This window comes from Lissotriton helveticus, chromosome 10, assembly GCF_964261635.1.
Source record: "Lissotriton helveticus chromosome 10, aLisHel1.1, whole genome shotgun sequence".
NCBI lineage: Eukaryota > Metazoa > Chordata > Amphibia > Caudata > Salamandridae > Lissotriton > Lissotriton helveticus.
In genome coordinates, this window is record NC_136071.1 from 1,137,496,855 (window position 1) to 1,137,520,357 (window position 23,503).

Here is a 23,503-nt window from a genome sequence, read left to right on the forward strand (position 1 = left end):
ACTGTATATGGCAAAGGACATCACACGAAAGGCGAGAGCAGTCCATGAGAAGTTAGTCGAACTAGCAGGCAAATATATGGTGGACTTGTCAAGAACCAAAGCATTACAGGGTAACCACAGGCTACATTACTCAGATCGAGATCTAGATGAGAGGAGAACGATTGGGCTGAAAACACACATAAGGGAATTGATTACTGGAATAAGGACATGGAGGGCACTAGATAAATGGGAAGAGAGGTGGTCCAAGAAAGGGACCGGCAGAAGAAGCATGATTGGTATAACACCAGGACAGCAGGGAATAGAAGCTTACCCTTTGCGTGAAGTTGCCAATGGGAGCTATGTACATGTCCCTTGGAGTAGGGGAGATTTAGCTGCTTTTACCACATCTTTCCCCAAGTTACGAGAGAGCCCCGTGGAGTGGTACAAGCAAGTCGAGAGGTTTGTAAAGATCTCAAAAGTCCTATGGATAGATCTGAACACGCTGTTTGACATTGTAGTACCAGGGGATCTGTGGACAGCATGCAAGGTTAGCGCTGAGTGGCCCACAACGGAGCCAGAGAGAGATGCTAGGACTAATGGGCCGTCCGAGATCGTGATGGCAAAATTCGAGAGAGTGATGACTTGGCTGAAAGAAAAAGTGCCAATGCAAGACATAGATTGGGTCAGAATAGACAGAACGAGACAGGAACCCAAAGAGACAGTCCATGAATATTACGAGAGATTGCTGAAGGCGTTTAAACAGTATAGCGGCTTGGATGTAATGGATCCAAAGGACATAGGGCAATTCGTGTCCAAGTTCGTCCTGGGACTGAGACCGGATATTAGTTTAATGATTCAGCAACACTCGATTTGTTGGCAAAGTAGACCCCTAGATGAAATACTGAGATATGCTAGGTACTGCTGTGATGAGGTAGACTCCAAGGCTAAGAAACTAAAAGAGAAGCTGATGGTGGTACAATTGCAGGCAGCAGGAAAGGGGGGACCGCAACAACAGCAGCAAGGGACAGGTACAGGAGGTAAGAAGCAGTACAGTCAGAACAAGGGTAATGAGGAGAGTACTACCTTTAGACCCAGAGTAGACATAGCTACCTTGAAGAAAACGACCAGGTGCCACCAGTGCAACGAGTTGGGGCATTGGAAACGCGAGTGCCCTTACAATGTAGAGATCGGAGAGCAAGAGATAGAGGAGGAAGAGGTCCAGAGCGCACCTATGAGAGGGGCGACGCCATACCAAGGAAAGGTGCTCAAAGGGGGGGGGGCTCCTCCCCGAGCCCAGTTCCCGCAACCTCCTCGAGTAGGGAGTATGGGTAAGACCTATAGACAAATGCCCCTGTTTGTGGAAGGTGAAGAATGCTATTATGTGGACCCATTAACCGGACAGAGGGTGGAAAGAGAAGACTGCACCCTTGGGGCAGCCTTAGAGGTAGATCAGAGGGGACCCTATGTGGAAGCAGAAGTAGCAGGGTGCCCTACGACATTTCTGGTGGACACAGGAGCCACTAGATCCACGATCAGATCAGCTGCAGTTCCAGACCTGCCCATGTCTGGAGAGACCATACAGGTGGTAGGGGTCGCAAACAGGAGAATAACCAGCCAATTGACAGAACCGGTACAGGTGAAAATAGGGAAGTACAGCGATGAGCACCAATTTGTGGTTTGCGATTCAAGCCCTGTGTGTCTGCTAGGAAGAGACCTGTTGTGCAAATTGAATTGTACTATATACTGTACACCCCAGGGAGTGGAGGTATTGACTAATGATGATGATGCAGATTTCAAAGTTGCAAACTCAAGAATATGTGTGGAGCTGTACCCTACTTTGACAGTAGACGAGCTTCCCTGGGATTTGAGAGAGACAGTGGCATCAGAGGTATGGGATTTCACTGGGGAAGAGATTGGATTGGTCAAAGGGGTGGATCCAGTGAAAATTGTAGTGAAACCGCATGCTGAGTTCCCAAGAACACCCCAGTATAAATTGACTCCAGAAACGATTGCAGGCATAAAACCCGTGATCGAGTCCATGATTAAACAGGGAATACTGAAAGAAATCGTGGGTAGTCCATGTAACTCCCCGATTATGGGTCTGCAGAAACCAAATGGGAAATTCCGGATAGTGCAGGACCTTCGAAAGATTAATAACATAGTCGTTTCATGTTGTCCAGTGGTACCGAATCCATCAGTGATACTGTTTCAGATTCCATTCCAAGCTGAGTGGTTCACTGTGATCGATCTTTGTCAGGCTTTCTTTTCGATCCCTTTGGACGAAGATAGCCATTTTCTTTTCGCATTTAAGCTGGAAAATCGCGTCCTAACATGGTGTCGTATCCCTCAGGGGTATACAGAGAGTCCATCGATCTTTAACCAGCTTCTGAAGAAAAATCTTGAAAGTCTAGTGCTGCCCCAGAAGTCAGTTCTGGTCCAGTACATAGACGACCTCCTTGTGGCGTCAGACACAGAAGAGGCTTGCAGGGAAGACTCCATTGCTTTGTTAAATCACCTAGCTGCCAATGGGCATAAGGTATCCCCGGGAAAATTGCAGTACTGCCTGACAGAAGTGCAGTACTTGGGACACAGAATTGAGAAAGGCAAACGAAAAGTGTCACCAGACAGGATAGAGGCGATCATGAAAATGAATGCGCCTCAGACACAGAGAGAGGTCAGGATGTTCCTAGGGATGGTGGGTTATTGCCGACAGTGGATCGTGAACTTTTCACTGAAAGCAAAGCCCTTGCAAAAACTGACGCACAAAGAGGTGAGTGATCCGGTACCATGGGACAAGGACTGTTTGATGGCATTCTTACAGCTGAGAGAGGACCTGTGTCGTGCCCCGGCATTGGGAATGCCTGATTACAATAAACAATTCTTTCTTTACTGTTGTGAGAGAGAAGGTTGTGCGTTGTCTGTGTTGGTCCAAATCCATGGGAATGCCCGTAGACCAGTTGCTTATTTCTCAGCTACTTTAGACCCAGTAGCCGCAGCGTTGCCCGGATGTCTCAAATCCGTTGCTGCAACGGGTGTCAGCATTGAGAGATGTGAAAATATTGTTATGGGGCACCCGTTAGAGGTGTGCGTGCCACATTCTGTTGAACTGTTGATGACCAGGACCAAAACACAGCATCTGACCAACAGCAGGCTCACGCGCTATGAGCAAGTTATTCTTGCTGCAGAGAACGTGACCCTCAAGAGATGCTCTGTTTTGAACCCTGCTACCTTAATGCCACTTCCAAATGATATTGATGATGATGATGAATATACAGACCATGACTGTCTCGATGTGACTGAACTATGCACCAAACCCAGACCCGACATCGTAGATGAGCCACTGACCGACCCAGACGAAGTTTTCTTTGTGGATGGCTCATGTGTAAGAGACGAAGTTGGGCAGTTGAGAGCAGCTTATGCTGTTTGTACAATTGAAGGAGTTGTGGAAGCAGGGTGCCTGGAAGGAGTAAACTCCGCTCAGGTAGCCGAGATTATTGCCCTAACACGTGCTTGCTTAGCAGGCAATCAAATTCGAGTCACCATCTACACCGACAGCCAATACGGGTTTGGGGTAGTTCATGATTACGGGCAGTTATGGTCTCAAAGAGGGTTCATGACTTCTTCAGGCTCTCCCATTCGCAATGGAGAGTTTGTGCGCCTGTTGTTAGAAGCATTGCAATGTCCAGCAAGTATCGCAGTTGTAAAGTGCATCGCACATACCAAAAATGAGGACTTTGTTTCAAAAGGCAATAGATATGCTGATGAAGTTGCGCGGTATTGCGCAGAACAAGGTTACTCTTTCACAGAGGTGGATGTGGGTGGAATAAATGTAAGAACTGAATTAGCCATGATACTGGAAACTGTTGATACTTGGGATGAACTGTCAACCATGCAAGAAAATGCTCCTGATTCTGAGAAAGAAACATGGGAAAAGGCAGGATGTGTAATGGGTGAGACTCATTTTTGGGTCTCAGCAGACGGCAGAGCAGTGTTGCCCAATGAGATGGTGAGTCCAATGGCTAGACTCATACATGGTCCCGTACACTTAGGGAGAGATGCTATGCTGAGAGTGTTTAGACAGACTTGGTACAATCCTAAGTTTAGAATAGCAGCAGAAGCAGTGTGCCAGCGTTGTGTGACCTGCCAGCAGCTGAATGTAGGGAAAAGAACACCAGTTGCACTAAGTCACATAGGAAGGTCTGGAGGTCCATTCAACAGAATGCAGATAGATTTCATTGAAATGCCAAGATGCAACCGCCTCCGCTATGTCCTGGTGGTTGTTTGTGTGTTCTCCAGATGGGTTGAGGCATACCCTACACGTAGGTGCGACACCCTCACAGTGGCTAAGTTACTGCTTAGAGAACTTATCCCTCGTTTCGGGGTGCCGGCCTTTTTGGAATCAGATAGGGGAACACATTTTAACAGCGAGCTTGTGAAGATGATTTGTGTTGCACTGAATATAGACCAAAAGCTCCATTGCAGTTACCGACCAGAAGCCTCAGGAATTGTGGAACAAATTAATGGCACGATCAAGTCCAGAATAGCGAAAGTTTGCTCCTCAACGACCCTGAATTGGCCTGACGCCCTGCCATTAGTACTCATGAGCCTTCGTAGTACCCCAGACAGAAGAACAGGGTTGTCACCACATGAGGTGTTAATGGGGAGAGCAATGAGACTGCCATCTATTCCAGCTACTGCACTGTTAAATATCACAGATGATATGATCCTGGACTATTGTAAGGGGCTGTCTGACGCCATGCGTTCTGTGTCCCTTCAGGTGCAGGCTGCAGAGGTTCCAGCGTGCCAGGGCCCTTGCCATGACCTGTATCCTGGGGACTGGGTCCTGGTGAAGAAACATGTGAGAAGAAGCTGCTTGGATATTCGTTGGCGTGGGCCCTACCAGGTCATCCTGATCACAAGTACAGCTGTAAAGGTGGGAGGCCTGCCCAACTGGATACACGCGTCGCATACGAAAAGGGTTCCAGCACCTCTGGAAACAGCTCCTCTCTCGGATGGACGTCCAGCAGAGGACCAAGAAGCCATAGAGGGGGCTAGCCAAGCTGTAGAGGTGCCAGTGGAAGCAGGGAACGAGTCTGACCAAGCTGAGGACGGTCAGTACAACAGCGAAACAGAAGACGCTACAGAAGGAGAAGACAGCTGGGAGTACGAGTCTGACCCTGACAGGTCTGAAAGAGAGCGAGAACAGACCAGAAGGAGAAGGAGTAGAAGGGCACGTGGAGAAGCAAATTGGCCGCAAAGAAGAAGTTCTAGCCTGAGGTCAACTCCAGAAGCAACCCTTCCTCCGATATCAGAAGACTCAGACCCAGAAGAAGGTGCTCAGGGCGCTGAAACACCAGACCGAAGAAGGTCAAGAAGAGTGCGTGTGCCTAACAGAAGATACTCCACACCTGAGTGGACATATCTGGCGACAAATGTCTGTGAAACCGGAGACAGGGAGGATCCGAGCGGTGGTGGTGTCCAGTTCTGAGCCCATTATCACCGTGGAAATACAACTGTTGGTACCCGGTGTCGAACAAGAAGGGTCACTAACATTCGTGCTCCCCAGACCTCCCCGCCTCAGCAAGTTAAAACACATGTTTCTTACAGAATTGAAATTCCCCGACTTTGGTACCACGATAACAGCACATGAAGAGCATACTCTTCGCATGGAAATATTGAACTATGCTATTGAAGCTGCAACCACAAATCTAATAGTCGATTGTTAAAGGACTTTGTAAATAAAGCAAGCAGAAGAAAAGAAGATTACCTAGCGCCCAGGAAGCAGAGAATTTTAGGGAACCCTTTGAGTGGATGGAGAAGGGCTAGGGTTGTCTTTTTGAACTGTGAAAGGACTTTTTGCGAAAAAGGCTGTCAGCCTCCAGCTGTGTGGATTCTAAAGACAAAAAAGGATTGAAAGAGACTGTAAAGGAACGAGAGGAAAAGAACTTTTTTTGCAAAGAGAAAGGGAAAAGCTAGATTGTCTGACGAAATGGAGGCCGGCACCCCGAACCGCAGAGCTAAATGTATAATAGGTACACTAATAGTAGGAGTGATAATATTAATAGCTTTAGTGGTAACAATTTCTTATGTAAAGGGACATGAGGAAGAGGTAAAGGTAACTGATGCGAATTCTGTAGTAACACTTACACCCACTGTTGCAGGTGAGAAAAGGGAAAACACTCAAGAGAAAGCGTTATTGGCTGCAGAAGCCCGCAGGTTACATGTAGACGAGTCCCAAGGAGACTTTAGGTCAAATGCTTATGCTAAACTTTTGTATGAATACGTGGATGCCATGGAGGTTAAGGATTGCTACGTCTGCATGCAGTTGCCTGCGTCTGTAGATGAAGGAATTCGATATCATCACCTCCCTCTGACATATGGCATTACATGTAGCTTATTGCTTAGTATATTTTATGAGAGAGATAGTTTTGAATACTATTTCTCCAATTATGATTCTGTGTTGCCAGAAGTCCCGAATTATAAGCAGATGAATAAATGGGATTACTGGAAGAGTGAAGACAGATTGGCCAAGTTCTTCATTCCTTGGATTACCTTAGATACTTCACATGCCCGTAGAAATAATCTGACATGCAAGGTGTCAGAAGTCGAGAAAAAGTTCATAGGGCAGGTGGATGATCGTTACAGGAGACAAAAGATTTTGAAAAAATCAGGACAAGGGAAATTAGATTGGACCGAGGAAGAGAAGTCACACAAGAGAAAGGGTAGTAGTGGTCCAATAGCTTTAGATAAAGCGCAGAAAGGAAAGTTATGTCTTCACCGAGCCAAAACGTATTATGAAAATGTATACGTGGGTGAAGTTGACTGTGAACATGCTTTTAATTTAGAGTACTACACTAAGGATTTCCTGAAGGGAATGCAAGTAATTCCAAATGTGTATTTTGTATGTGGAAGAAATGCTTACGTGAGACTACCTGACAACTGGTATGGATCATGTTACTTGGCAATTGTCTTCCCCAAAATATATCATGCACAAGACTTATTGATCATTGAGGGCCAGACATCATCGAGGGGAAGGAGAGATTTAGGCGATGCAGAAATGGTTGGAGATGTCTTTGGAGCTATGTTCCCTCTTTTGGGAATAATCCTTAATGATGTTAAAATTAGACGACTGGCAACAGTTGTCGACAGGTTGTCTGCCAGCACTGCTCAGTCCTTAATGCTGGTAGAAGGAGAGATGCAATCGATAAGGGCTATGGTTCTTCAAAATCGGCTTGCATTAGATGTCTTATTAGCAAAAGAGGGCGGAGTCTGTAAGGCTTTGAAGGTTCAGGAATGTTGCACTTACATTCCAGACCTTTCAAAGCCCCTTGAGAAAGTTATTAAGAACATAACTAATATACACAAAGAGATCGAAGACTTGAGTAGAGAAAATGTCTGGGAAAAGGTGGGCCACGGAATGAGTACAGTTGGAGGGTGGTTTTCCACCTTAGGCAAAAGCTTTATTTGGTATATCCTAAAGCCTATCATCATAGTATTGATCTGTGGGATAATATTGTGGGGATTGGTGAGGGTATTCAAATGGTACAGAGCAAGAAGGTCAGAAAGGGCCCAAAGAGAACAGTTGCAGAGATTGGCTGCCATACAAGATAATCAGTACAGGAGCCTGAGAGCTCTGGAAGCGCAGAGAATGCCAGCAATAACTGCAGTTTAAATGTTAGTGATGACCCCGAGAGGTCATCAAAGGGGGGAACTGAGAGAGCGCAAACTGATATAAATATATGAGTACATCACACTTACCTATAGAGAGCATAATTCATGAAGAGAAATGCCATGAGTGCTAATAGTATCTGAAATTATATTCTAAATGTATAGCTAATATAGAGATTTAAGTAGAAGTGGAATTAATACAGAAATGTGTGACATTATATGATTTTATTAGACGTGATTATTTTGAATCTATGTCGTGTAGCTGTTAAACATATAAGATGGTCTGTGGTAAAACGCAGAACGTGGTAGGCCTCAGGGCCAGAGCTGGAGCTAAAAGGGAAGGTGTTTCTTTTCACGACACAGATTGTTTAACGTTTTTGGTCATTGCATTAATGGGCCATGATTTAGAGTAATGTTTTCTAAATAATAGAATAAGAGTTTTAACATGCTTTAATTAAATGAAGAAATAGAATGCTATAATCATAATGTGAAATATTGTAGGCCTGAAATGTTTTAGCATTGATCTACACGTACATGTCCGGGCTGAGAAATGTTGCAAGCCTTTTTAGAAGTCTATGAGAGTTGGGTTCTTGGCGGCAGATATCTGTCTGCAACAGGAAAGGGGGGATCCAATTATAAGTGAATGAATAGAGGCCTGTTCAGTAGACGGCCCAGACATGGAGGAGGGTTCTGGAATGTTTAAGGGGTATCAGCGGGCCGGAGAAGAGACTGAGAAGCAAGGTCAACTCTAACGTCTGAGGCCCAATACAAAGCATCATGGAAAAAGCCTGAAGTTGCACCACGTGAGAGGCGTTTCGCAAGGGGCGTCTCAAATGTTGTTGACTATTTTGTATTAGGGACAGCACCCCTGGGTGGAGTTAGAGCAGAGACCTGAGGACCCTTTAGAGAGCGGATGGGTAGGCAGTGAGGGGTCATGACTGGAGAACTTTAGGTTTTCACCAAGAGACTTAGAGTGGGTGACTTCCCTTGGGGGTCATTCATTGCTGACACCTTTGTTAGGTTGGGATTTGGTTAAGTAGGGATACCATCTAGAACAGGGTAGGGACGCCTAACCTGTGTTTGTTTTCCTCCAACCTAAATGAAGGAGAGATATGCGTCTATGCTGATAGCTTTGCTATTTTTAGAACTAGTGTTAGTGATTTCTGTTGCTCGTCTGAGGGCTTTTCGAGAGCACATGTATGTAATTGGACCTGTGTACCTCGTGAATCTCATTCTGAGATGCTTGTATTTGCAGCTCATTATATCTTTACAATAAACTTTTGAAACCTAGAAGTTGTCCGTGATCTTTGAGAGTAGAGTCCTTTCTTGGGTGAACTAATTTGCAGATAGGTGTACTGTTTCCTTCCAAGACAGGCAATAAAGGTTCAGTCGACCAGATCGAGGTTTGGATCAATAGATATAAGGTATCGATCAAAATCTCGCCCTTTCACTTGTGACAATGTAGGGGAGGTTTTTCAGCAGCAAAAACTATTTTCCATATGGGAAAAGTTTAGCAACACACTTGGCACTAACAGATCCATTGAAACTGGTTGGCTTGAAGCAATCACCAACCTGAAAGGAAGATGCACTTGAACATGATTTCCTCCTCTCCAAGGTTTGGTGACAACCGTAAGCCGGGATGATCAGTTGGTCAAAGACCAGCTATCGCCCTACTGGATCTAAGATGGCCCCTGTGGCATATCGGCGTTCCACGTTAACTTGAATGTGGTCTGAACAACTGTGTAGAGGAAGCACATTGCCAGAAGACCTGAGCCTTTGCCTGATAGGCTTGGTGTTAGGACATCATTATGGGCCCATTCATGTAAATGTTGAACATATCTGCAGGTGTAGAGGTGCACCTATAAATTTAGGATGTTTCTGATTATCACCAAATTTAGAAACCCTTCGATGTGCACTATGGAAAAGTATGAATTATCACTAGGATACAAATGTTTGTCATATCCCCAAACTTATCTATTGGCCTCATTACAGAAACTCTAAAGGTGCAGAATTTGGGTTGGTGTACATCCCGGTTAAACTTGTTTTTCTCCGACTCCTTCTTCAGGAGAATAGTATTCAATGTTCCCCTTTCCCACAACCACACCACTACAATCATGAGAATGTTCACTGCATGTTGGCACAATTACTGCAGCATTTAAGATTTGTTTATGTTTAAGTTTAGAATTGCTGACAAAGGCATTCCGAATGTCAATACTTTTTGTTTCTCCAACCGTTTGCATTGAATCATTTTCATGGGACCGTTATCATCCATCACCCCATTGCATGAATTATTAAAGTCAGAACTGACAACCGGATTCAAAATAATCCCCAGATCTTAATTTTGTGAATCAGGATCTGAATTTTAAGTATGTAGTTGCCCTTTTCACTGCAAGTAAGTCGCATGGCAAATATTTTGCTGATTGGCCCCAATACATTTTTTTATAATAATTTTATGGGCTAAGGTAAGAATTGGAGAAGCAAGGGTTGCCTCCATTCAACTAAAGAAGTTTTTGGAAAGGGAATGGGTTTTGAGTTTAGGGAGCAGGAAGTGATGGCGCTCTGTGCAGTTTGATCTTGTTTCTTATGTTTGTGCAGAGGGCACGCGGTGCAGAGAAGGACAGGGGAACACAAACCCAAAGGAAAAGACAACCCCTGCGAAAGTGTAGGGAGGCCTATACCAAAAGTTTGAAGAACAGATCCTGTGCACCTGCAAAAGTAGTTTGTGGTCCTGAGGTCAGGACCTGCGAGTATGTTGAGAGAAGAGGGGTTTTCGTAAAAGTTTCAAGAATACCAATTACAAAGGTTCTGGTGGTTGAAAAATATTTATAAATCAAATGTGGGTCAGTAGAGAAAAAGTAGCCAGCCGACACGTGTTTCGTCACACCATGAAGGAGATGTGACTCATCAGGGCTGTAACGCTACGGTGTAGTTATGGGGGACGTGGAGGCAGGACTGAAAGGACGCCTGCCACGTGTATACGGCACTTATGGGTAAAACGGAAATCATCAGAGCTCCACTCATCCGTTTGGAGCTGAAGTCGAAGACGTGTGCGTATCGATCTTCGTGTGGATATCAGGGTAATGAGGAGCGCACCCGATCCATGCGTTCTGTAGGCGTATGAGGTCCGGGTGTACTGACCAACATTTGATTTATAAATATTTTTCAACCACCAGAACCTTTGTAATTGGTATTCTTAAAACTTTTACGAAATCCCCTCTTCTCTCAACATACTCGCAGGTCCTGACCTCAGGACCACAAACTACTTTTGCGTGTGCACAGGATCTGTTCTTCATTCAACTGAAGACCTGGAGCTCCAAGGACCGACTGCCACAAACTAAGATACGTCTTTTTAACACCGACGTAAGATCAGTCCTTCTGTATGGAGCAGAAACTTGGAGGACAATAGTGATCTCCACCAACAAAGTCCAGACCTTCATCAACACCTGTCTGAGGAAAATCCTCCAAATTCGCTGGACAAGTACCATCAGTAAACAGCTGTCTTATGTAAGAGTGTGCCTAATCTGAAGAGGATAACCCCACAGCTTTGTTCAGTGGAACACCAGGATGAAAAAACTGTGAGGGAAACCTAGCAGGGGTGAATACTTGTTTTTCTGAATGTTAGTAGGGTAGATCCCACAAGTACTTATGGATCTAAATCTGCCCAGTTTATTTTTTATTTTTTTTGCAGAGTTTTATATAGTGCGATCTTGACCCGAATCGGGTATCGGAGCGCTTTACATATTACATTTACGTTACATGAGGACACACATTCATTTTTGTTAGGCACGGGGAGATTACGTGATTTGCCCAGAATCACAGGATGTTTGGCGTCATTACCGAGACTGGAACCCAGATCCCCAGGTCGAGCGCCCTAGCCGTTAGGCCAACTCCTCTCCCCTGACAAGGACAAGAAAATGAAAATTGTTGATGTTATTTTTTCCAGCTGCAAAGAATATTTTTTTGATTAACAAAGGGACACTTTGCATGAGAAAAATGTGCAGCAAAAGGGGCCAATAAGGCAAATAACTCAATTTTTCTATGCAGAATGTGATGTGAGGTGTGACAAATGACAGACAATTCCAGTGTGTGCAAGACACTCACCAGGGAAGTCACTCCCAATCTGGCAAGATGCAATGTGGAGTAGATGATTTTCTCCAACTTTCCCTGATCCTACATAGCCCTTGTCCCAAACTGGTTTAGAATGGTAGACTTACAGATCATGTGATCTAGATAGTTTTTTCAAGGGTTCATGACCAAGAGTGACAATGAGCATGTTCTTCAATCACGCGTTCCGGGATGGAACAGGGAAGCGGTGAGCAAGATGCATGAGACATGGAAAAGAGCAGTCATGAAGTGACAAGATTAGAATGAATAAATGTATCTGTTTCCATCTAGGAAAGAATCAAGAATAGACTGAGCACGTTTTCTCCTTTTGGTTGATTCCATCTGTTGCTGGGCATCTGGTGTATCCCCTTTTCGGAGGTACTGTGTGATTTGACTTTAATACTTTTTAATTAGTATATATTTTCAGGACAAATCGGTGTTAACTGCTATGAGAGTTTTTATTCTCTATCCTCTCTTTTCTCCTTGTATCTTCTTTTGGTCTCTTATTTTTTTGTTTCTCTACTTGTTATTTCATATTTTTATTACATTTATTACTGTACATTCATTTTTGTAAATCACTTTGGTAGAAGCATTATTGAAATTCTACAAATAAATAAATACATACATTTCCAGGTGCAGACCAGTTATTTTTCCAGTGCCATCTTTCCCACGAGCATGTTATCTATGTGCATAGTGTGCATTTCAGATGAACAATATAAAGTTTCATGTGCATCTTAAACTATGCACACGTTGTGCATGATAGGAAGGAAATTGCGTGCAAAAAGGAATAATATATTTAATTTATACAAAGGCTTATTTCATAATATATTTTGCTACAACTTAATGTTCTTCATGAAATGGGTGGTCTGTAATTATGCAACATGAAAAGAGCACAAATATGCTATGTGCAAAGGGTGCGCATGCATGCACGCGTGATCCTGCATGCCACCATATTATTTCACAAATATGGAAATGACAAGATAGGGAAAAATTATAAAAAAGTGAAAAGGAATGGAAAAACAAAAGACTGTCAGTACTAGGCTAATTGCATTTTCACAGAGAACTAGAGGGAATGGAGAAGTGTAATTACAGTCTCCACTGACTCAGGCCATATTGTGATTTGAGAGTTAATTGTTAAACTTAAGGGCCTTCTCTCTAAACCAAGGACCCTCATTTTTACAAAAACCTATTAGCCTAATTTACTTCTTAATTTCTTGTGTTTGCTGTAGGGAACATCATATCGACCTCCGCTGACAAGAGCTGGAGGAGGAGGAAGAAGTACAGAACAGATTGACAGGATGGAGGAAAGGGACAGGACAGTGGCGTAGCAAAGGGGGGTGGGGGTGGTCCCGGGCGGCACAATTCTTACTTACGTCCATCGTGGGGCGGCAAACATGAATCACTAGCACCCCCACTCTTACATGCAGCTGCCTTGGGCGGTGCAAGGCCTAGCTATTTCATTGGATGACGGGCAGAAGCCAGTTGAAACATGGACGTCATTTAGGTTTCGCAGCTGCAACCCCTGGCACGGTCTTAGCGACCCCTGGCCTCAGAGGTGGCAAAATCAGTGCCAGGAACACAGTGGCAGATCGTCTTTTTAGACATCAGTTGGGGATCCACACGTTTGGATTCCTCTCAATTTTTTTATTACACTAATAGTGAATAATGCAACATTATTCCCTATAAGTGCAATAAGAAGTGGAGTACAATTAGGTGGAATATGGCTTCCGTGGCAACTGAGATAAGTAAAAAACTATACTTTTAAATGTATGTTGTGTGCTTGCGGGTGAGTGTGTTTACGTGAGAGTGTGTGTGTGTGTATGTGTAAGCAACTGTGTATGAGTAAACTTGAAGGTCAAAGAGCGTGTGATTTCACTTCTGCTACCCCTTGCATTTTGGTGAATTGATGTTCATGAGTTGAAGTTAAGGTGGGAAGAGTGTGGAGAGGGGAAACAGGTGGTGGATGGGTGGTAAAGACGGGGAAGGCAGGAGATGGCGGGCTAAAGGAAGAAAAAGCAGTAAGAATGAAGTGAGAAGGGGACGTGATATAGGTGGTGAAAGCAGGTATGTGATGAGAAGGAAAGAAGGTATAGAAGGAGGCAAGAAAGTAAAATGAAGCAAAGGTGAGATGTACAGGGTGCCAGAAAGAATTAAAGATGGTGAAAGAAGGAGCTGAAGGGGAGAAAAGGAAGCAATGATGCAGTGAGGAGCAAAAGGAGGTATAAAAGAGAAAAGGAAGTAAGCTTAAGATGAAAGTAGAAGAGGGTATAGAAAAGCAAAGGAAGTAAACACTCATTTGGAAATGGGAGGAAAGTAGGAGGGAGATTTGCAAGTAAAGATGGAAGAGCAGGAGGAGGACGAAATTTAGGAGGGGTGGAAATAAAGCAGTAGATAGAGGCAACAGAGCTAGGGTAGGATTAGGATGATGTCAGATCAGGAGATGGAATTTTGAATGTAAATTTAGAGAAAGGTGAAAATAGAAGTAAAGGTGTAGGGAGTGAGAGAAGAACATAGACGGTGGCGAAACAGAAGTAAAGGTGAATTTAGTGATTGGAGTACATAGGCAGTGCCAGAATGGAAGCAAAGTTGAAGTTAGTGAGAAGGTGGCGGGATGGAGGCAAAGGCAAACAGAGATGGAGGATCTAGTTTAAGGGGTGGGAATGGAGGAAAGAGATGGGGCATCTGGTGGAGGACCTGAAGTTAAGGTTCTTTAATTTTGACTCCATCTTACATTTGTCGTCAATTTGTGTTGCCTTTACACAGGCTGCTCTATTCATGAAGTGTCTCTGCCCTTTGGACTGCAACGTGTTGAAAACCCCCCTCTGTCCTTGCTTTGAAATCAATCTCAGACACCAGCTGGCCTAACTGCATACAGACATGTCCTGCCATTACTGATTGACCTGTAGGTGCTGTAATTAATTTACTTGTGGGTTGGGCAGAAACACGACGTAAGGGGGACGTTCTGGTTATATGATGCTTTTTTTTAATGTTCTCCTATTGGCTAATATTTTGCAGATCTTTGTATGACCATATTAGGTATTTTGCATGCTTGCAAAAGCTAGGACTGCCCCTTTCTTTTGTGCTGAGTTTGTAACCCTAAGCATATAAAAGGCCTCTGTGTTTTGTACTCTTCAGACTGCCTCATTCAGTTGTTAAGGCTTCTGTGTGACGTAGTCTCACTTAATTAAGTTTAATAAAGATGTCTTTTCATATTTCAGCTTCTGTGCCAAGTTCTTTGTATTAGTGAGACCCCTGAGAATGAAGATTACAGTTCTTCAAATGGCGCGGCCAACGTGGGCTTCATCAGAGAAGTGACTTTCTGAAGGAGTGATCTTGTCAGGAGACTGAAATATACTGAGGAGGACAGGACGGGACTCTACTACTCTGTGCACAAGGATTCTGGAGATTCTTTGTCTTTGCAGCCCAGTATATTTCTGATCTTCCTGATTTTGATCCTCCACATGATGTCACTCCTGACTGAGAACCTTTTTGGCGTGAGTATGCCAAACAAAGGACCGTTAGGTCATTTAGAAATTGGCAGTTAGAATTTGGACAACCTTTTGATTGGTAAAAGTAAGGTAGTTTAGTAACGCTTACTGTAGCTTTGGAACTTTGGAATTTGTGTTGGCCAACTTTTGATTTGTATGGATTTGATATGCAAATTGCAATTTGTGTAGACAGGTAATGAGGAGATTTTTCTCTATTTGGTTTTGTTGAACAGTGCACATACGAAAAGTACATTAAGCACTACTTTGATTATAATATTGTATATTCTGCAATATTTTTGGCATGCCTGTTTCAAAGCTCACATAGAGGAATGTGTTGCTTTATTTGAAAGGTACCATAGTGTGATGTGAAATTAATTAGCCGGCTCTCCTAGAAGAAATACCTAAATAGGTTTAGGTATACAAACATATATCTTCCTTGGTGATTCTGTATCCCCAGGGAATTAAAATATGGACATAATACATACAAGGATCCTTTGTTCTGCGCAATTTTATGAATGAAGATATGCAGAGCGATTTTTGGTGTTCTGCCAGCCAAAGCTAGTGAATTGAGTGTGTTTTGGCTTCTTGGATATGTAGCAGTCTGTTTTTGGAGTCTTTTGGTACACAATTGAGAAGCGTTTCTTGTAAATATGACTTACAACTAGTATTTACAAATGGTTTGATTTAAGTACAGTCTGTGGGCTGTCCTTTGTTTCTGTTCTGAGTATTGGTTTGTGGGTTAAATGTGTGTTTAAATGTCCATGTGGTTTTCCCATTAGTGCAACTTCTGTAAGTACATAGCGATGGCGCTATTTATGAAATGCATGGCTAAAGCGCGCCGTATTGTGTGTCCTGAGTGTTTGACCCCTTTCTGTTTATGTCTGAAATGAGCTCAAATGTGTGTTTGTGTTTCTTTTTGATGTTTTCAGTCTATTAAGCAAAATGTATAAATGCTTAAAAACTGAAATGTAAATTCACATTCACTAGGAATAAAAAAAGCCCCCAAAAAACGAAATTGGGTGGTTTGCGAAAAATAAATAAACTTACAGCATTTTCCTTAGATACATTGTATTAGATATTAACAGGCAAACACATCATCTGAATACATTGGACCTTGCTGTATTGCACACGCATTTTGGAACTGGAAATGTCTTAGTTTTAGTTTTAAATAGACAGCCACTGTGCTTATGTTACAAACATTGAGAGACAAGCTAAATAAACAGGAATATTTATTCAGCCAGGACTTTGCCCTCAGTTGCACGGGTGAAACTTTGCATTTCAGAATGTTGTTTTAAAAAGGTTCCAAAACTAAGGTTCATTATTTTGTATTATAGGAAGACATTTCAATTAAGGGTTTTTTCCTCTCTTTAAGCATTTCTGTAAGCATATTCTTGGCTCTGTTGCTAAATAATAATTAACCCATGTAATGAAGAAACATTTAAAAAGAAAGAAACAGTAACAGATGCTGAAACAAGATAAGGCAAGTGCAAGGAAACTAAAAAGTTAACGATGTCTTGAACATTGATTGGCAATCTCAGATAAAGATCAATCAGGGAAATTGGCTTCGCGAGGTCAGTTTCGGGTGAAGAGGTCAGTTTCTTACAGTTTATTTCAGAGTAAATCTGGTTAATGTGTACATGACCTGGGGAGGCCAGGCCACCTTGTTCCTACATGGAGCAAAAAAAAAAGAAAATGAAGTCAGATTCGAGGAATTACAGAGCCTTAATATGTGGAATTATCAAAAATGATTGGGTTATAAAAATAAGTGCTACAAAATTCGTTTTTTACTATTCATGAAGCTTAATACTTATACTGTGACCTCCTAGCATTATAATTTAATTTAAGGTATGTTATACTGCATAATGAGGACATTAGCATATAGAATTTCACTTGGCGCAGGCGTGAAAAACTCATTTTTCTCAGGATTTGCATGAGATATGTCTAATGTCCAATCTCTGCAATTTGTAAAGAACATTCTGAGGATGATTAATAAGTAATGCAATTGTAGGATCTTTATTTTTAAGTGCCCCAAACATCAAAGTCGAATTTGGGTAAAATTTTGGCATTTTTGCCATTGACAATAGCTTTAAAGTGCTTTAGGCTTCAGTAAATGCATACATTTAGGTATAATACAAATTTGCAGGTTGTTCCCATTTGGGTTTGCTTTTAAATGGCTCAGTGAGCCAATGTGCCTGGTGCAGAGGTTTGAGTTTAATATCAGGGTGGAAGGTTTTAACTTTGGCTGGACATAACTGAGACCTTCATCCATTTAAGGTTGATGAAATGAGTACCATTGCAAACAAGCATTTGTTCTAAAAACTGGTATGTGTGTTATTATGTTCTGCGAATTAGTCACAGTAACTGTTTTAATAATCTAAGTATAGAAATAAATTGTAGCCCCTAACAGGAGTAATATATATATCATGTGTTTTTAAATAGGGTTGGTTATTGCAGGTTAGAAAGAGTTGGGAAGGTTTTTTGTCTTTTTCAGCCTTAGAGTGAGGAAGAGGGAGAGGGCTGAGGAGCCCACAAGGCAGATTTTGACCTTAAGGTCAGTGAGGTAGGATAGGAGTAAGTGTAAACAGATGGAGAAATCATTGCTTGGAAAAGCAGGGCCTCAAAGGGTGTTGGCGCACGGGACACGCAGAGTGTCTGTGAAACAGTTTTTGGGACGTCAAAATTAAGGTGGTTTAGCATGTTTTCAAAAGATGGTTGGTTACAGTTGATATTTTGTGTGTTATGTGCAGTGTCAGCAGTATGTTGAAAAAGATTTGCTTTTTTTTATTATGACTTCTTTTGAAAAGAAATGTTTGTGCGTTTACATATTTTTGCATTTTATCCTTTTATGAATTGTTCCTGCTGGTCCTGTGTGTCAGAAGCGACACAGTAAGCCAAATCTCCACTAACTGGTGATCTGCTGTCAAAAGGAGGGTGAGGATTTTAAGCCTGACAAATTAAGCAGGCCTAAATATTCTGTTTTGGGCTGCAGGTTCACAGTGCATAAAGTGCATGCAATGGTGTTGTGTGTTACCGCTTATTTACATATGCTATTGTACTTTGTCTATGCTTTTTGTGCTTGATATACAGCGCGTATATCTGATGGCTTGGCATGTGTGTGTTTTTTTTATTTTATGCATGTTTTTGTTTTATGTTGCTGTTTAGATACTATAACAAGTTCACCTGTGTTGTGAAGGGTTCTACATGACGATGTATATCGCTGCACAACAGTTGGGTGAATTTGCGCTGATACTAAATTTCACAGATATGATTTTTTATGCTGTGAACAAGACAGACAACACTTCACCAGTGTATGTCAAATTTGGCTATATAGTATTGAAGTAAAATAAAAGAGATATACAGGATCAAAGTGTGTCACCTGCTGTTAGTCACGCTACTGCCCCCCCTTCCCTTAAGGAAAGGCAGCCCTAAATTTATGTATCCTGATTGGACGTAAGGATAAATTATAGATTTGTGACTCTTGTACATGGTGACCTAATTTCTATATTATATTAGTCAGTTTTGTTCTGCTTCCTAAGTAGTGTATGGCTTTGTACCATAAAGGAAACAAGGTTTCATTTTTCCCTGAAGAAGGAACTGGAACATTAGCGGAGATTACCGTATATGTTTTAGCGGCCAGCGGTAGAGCAAACATTTGTGAACTATTTTTGATTTTTGTTCACCCAAGTAATTCCTTGTTCTTCCTATAGATTTTTCTTTTGTTACTTCATCCCTGACCGATATCTCATCGTGCCTAGCTATTGGGGGTTTTAGCTGTGTCCTAGTTCCATTTCTCTTTTCCATATTCCTTTCACCAGTTAGCCCTTTTATTATTTTTGTATTGTTCAGGTTCACACTTCCAGATTGCAGTAATGTACCAGAGACCCCCATATTATGTATAATTCCCTTTTGTATGACCAGACTGGTTTTCAAGAATTTTCTTTAGGCCTACTCTGATGTTTTCCAGTCTGACTGTCAGGGTAGTGATGGACTGGTTAACTGACTCAATACTATAGTAAGATAAGTTTTCCACCTCAATAGGAGACACCTTACGTTTTTTGAATATGACAAATTCAATGCCTATTCTAATTTGGTTTTTAGTTCCTTTTTTCTGCTGCTTTAATTTTTGGTGGATTAGATGTGTTCCAAATCATGGAAATACCAGGACTCTCTAGTTCTTGTCTTTTGTTTCCACATTTTGATCATTAGCTTTTGTATTGCATAGTCCACCTGATGCACAATTATTAAAGGGAGGTATCTACATGTCCCTGATAATATGTATTATGCGATTTCTCTTTTGAGGTGTTGTAGATAGGGAATCAGGGAACACCTATATGTAATAATTGAGAGAAAAAAAATGTGTTTGCCCCATTAGACAATGCCACTATGTATGAGGACATCCATTCAGATAGAATTGCCATGTCGCTATCAACCTTTAGATGGTAGAGGATATGCTCTCACATGGAAACCCAATTAAAGAGGCTAGAGGCACTGTTTTGCCTACTGCCTTTGTCTTTGTATTGCCTTTGAGAATGACAGTGTATTTTAGATCACAATAGTCCCATGGCGTATGGCCATTCCTTTGAAGATTGCAGGCCCCTTGCTTGAAGTCCCCTTGTTATACAATGAACTGTTTTTGTACTTAATTGAAGGAAACTAACAACTGTGTCACATTTCCTACGTCACTAGGTTCTGCGGGATTAAGTCATAATAACCTGCGGAACTCACCCACAATCCCATCAGTGACAGCTAACAGATGAAAAGTCCCAGCACCCAGACAGTGATCGCCAGCGTGCCATCAATGGTATCTCCAAAGTATTGTGCTTGCTTCATCAGAAGGCGTTGAACATCAGAAAAGAAGGAGGAGCTGGTTTTGCCACAGAACCAGAGTTTCAGTGCAAAAGAGCGAAAGAATTGAGGCTTCAGTTTTCCACCTGTCATGTGCTGGTAACCTCTGACAGTGTGCAGTCCCTTGAGCCCCTTGGCCTGAGTTTTGGCCACACACCCCCTTTTCTTTGCTCCAACGGAAGTGCAGTGCACCGGAGGATCCAGGATTGGCAAAAGGCACTACATTGTGGTACCTATGATTAAATGAAAGAGCAGCCCGAGCGGTAAACATCCTTTACAACGCAACTTTTACCACGCAGTGCCTTTACGACGCAACTTTTACAACGCAATCTATTACAACGCACAGCGCTGGGGGGCGCTCTAGGATAGGGAATAGGTTTATTTTACTATCCAACACCTTCCCTACTATCCACGGGGACTGGAGTTGGAATAGTAAATTAAACTATTCACTATCCAGCCCCTAAAAGCACTATGCGTTGTAAAGGTATGCGTTGTAAAACTTGCGATGTAAAGGTAGGCGTTGTAAAAGTATGCGTTGTAACGTCATACATCCAGCCCGAGCATCCTCTGACACTGAATAGAGAGTGTTGGAGCCTGAAAGTGTTGCTGAGTGTGACAGTCTGTTGCTCTTTCCCGATTAATAGTACTTGGGTCTGCATGAGATGATCTGTGCCCATGACTAACGAAGAGCACAATATCTGTAGTGCCTGCAGCACAGGAAATATTGGTGCACTGCATTGAGACTTTTAAGTGAGCTGTGAGTGTTTGCCAGGAGGGCACTCCAACGGATACTTAGAAAAATCATTTTCATGAAAGGCCTGAATGAAGAGGCCCATGAGGAAGAAAACAACAGAAGCAGATTTGATGGACAATGGAAGCCTGCCAGAGAGGCTTCGACGGACTCTGGGTATTTCCCGTGCGATTGCATAGAATGGGTGTTTGGAGACTGATTCTTATTGTTTTACTGGCATTGTCAATAGTCGCTGAAATAACTAGGAGCCCTGAAAATGTTTGCAAAATAATTTTAGGATTTGCCTGTGTAATGGCAAAAGGAGGGTCTGAGGTTCTTTAATTTTGACTCCATCTTACATTTGTCGTCAATTTGTGTTGCCTTTACACAGGCTGCTCTATTCATGAAGTGTCTCTGCCCTTTGGACTGCAACGTGTTGAAAACCCCCCTCTGTCCTTGCTTTGAAATCAATCTCAGACACCAGCTGGCCTAACTGCATACAGACATGTCCTGCCATTACTGATTGACCTATAGGTGCTGTAATTAATTTACTTGTGGGTTGGGCAGAAACACGACTTAAGGGGGACGTTCTGGTTATATGATGCTTTTTTTTAATGTTCTCCTATTGGCTAATATTTTGCAGATCTTGTATGTCCATATTAGGTATTTTGCATGCTTGCAAAAGCTAGGACTGCCCCTTTCTTTTGTGCTGAGTTTGTAACCCTAAGCATATAAAAGGCCTCTGTGTTTTGTACTCTTCAGACTGCCTCATTCAGTTGTTAAGGCTTCTGTGTGACGTAGTCTCACTTAATTAAGTTTAATAAAGATGTCTTTTCATATTTCAGCTTCTGTGCCAAGTTCTTTGTATTAGTGAGACCCCTGAGAATGAAGATTACAGTTCTTCAAAGTGAAGAAGGGGAAGTTTGAATGTTTCAGTGGCTATAACATTTCTTACTTCAAGCTGCACAAACAGGAAGAAACTCAGGAGTTATAAAATGACAAAATGCACACATGCCAAGTAATCACTAGCATCTGATGAACACACAAATTCAAAATCATACCTGCTGCAATGTGCGTTAAGTAAAAAAAAGTTGCCCCGGCCATTATAACACCTAGACCTGGGCAGATCTTGCAGAGTTTCACTCTGAAGAATTCCGTGGAGGTACCCAAAAACTCCACGAGATTCCATGGAGTTCTGCGAGCAGGCGGAGTTTGCTACGCTCTAGTAATCCTTTCAGTGTAACCTGTTTAAAGGGCATGTGTTCCATCTGCCTCGCTTTGCCGGCTGCATGCCAACCATATGTGGCATCCTACCGTTGTTATATTTAATTTCCTTTGCAAATCCTGTCAAAGGATTCGCTTCTATTTATTGACAAATTGTGATTGTGCACCAAGAACAAACCAGTTCACATTGTAGTTGTCAGTGACCCGGACCTCAGCGTTTGCCAATCCACTCACAGCTCGGCTCACGCTGCATTCCTGCGAGGACATACAAATAACGAAAGAGTAGGCAATAGCATTACTTCCATGTGCATAATGATTATTCTAGCCAATCAAGACAAGCTGGAGCGGAGTAAATGCTGGTGCAAAAACACATTAAGTAAAGCATTACAGTAGAGACACTATTGTCGCTCTTACACTGCCTCTTCAGTGGCTGTGACTCCCGCTACCCCACACACCTATAGCAAGGCAAACCAAAAAATTCTGTATTTATAAGTCTTCAACACAAACCTGCTTCCAAATCCACAGACTACATTTCCCAATCCCAAATTGCTGATTACACCTACGCATGTGCGACAAACTGTAGCAAGATGGCGGAGCCAGAGATTCAGGCATCGGTTGGTGCAGCTGGCGTTTTGGGGTTGGTAAATGCTGAATTTCCTGGTTTGCTTTGCTATAGGTGTGTGGGGGTAGTGGGGGTTCGCAGCCACTGAGGAGGCAGTCTATGAGCCACAATCATGTCTCTAGTGTTATGATTAACTTTTAATGTGTGTTTTTGCGCCAACATTTACCCTTCCCCTGCTTGTCTTGATTGGCTAGATTAATCATTATGCACTCAGAAGTAATGTGATTGCATACTCCATCGTTGTTTACACTTCCCCGCAGGATTGCAGCTCAAGTCGAGCTGTGAGTGGATTGCCAAAAGTGAGGCCTGGGTGCCTCACGACTACAATGTGAACTGGCTTGTTCTAGGGGCACAATCACATGTTAACAATAAATAGAACCCAATCCTTTGACAGGCCAGGGGTGGGTGCAAGCAGACTCTGCTACACGGCGGTTGGCAGAGTTTTTGACCGAACTTCGAGCACCAAGCAGAGCGCAGAGTAGCAAAAACTCAGCAAACTCCGCTGGCAGAGCGGATGGAGTCCACCACCCACCCACACCTAATAACAACGCACCCGAACTGCACGTCTTTTAGTGTCAAAGCTCAGGTTCCCATTTACAGCTCATCCAGTCTCCTTAGAGTCAGTCACTCCTCTTTTATCTAACAGAACAAACCTAAAGTGTTAAAACGTAGAGCAAATCCATCGAGATACAAGACTCATAACTCCAGAATCCACTTGATCCACCACTAAAACTTGAAAGAATTATCTGACTACAAGAAACAACTTGACCGGTACATCTTTGAGGGAATATTTCAGAACTTCATCAACTCAGTAGGACATCACTGCAGTCCCAGAAACCCTCC

At 42.7% G+C, this 23,503-nt stretch overlaps 1 protein-coding gene across 1 annotated transcript in view; it reads right to left on the reverse strand.

Annotated features, from left to right (window-relative positions):
• Positions 1 to 23,503, reverse strand: part of TGFBR2 (transforming growth factor beta receptor 2) — a 202,491-nt gene that overhangs the window by 89,293 nt on the left and 89,695 nt on the right. The window lies entirely within an intron of this gene.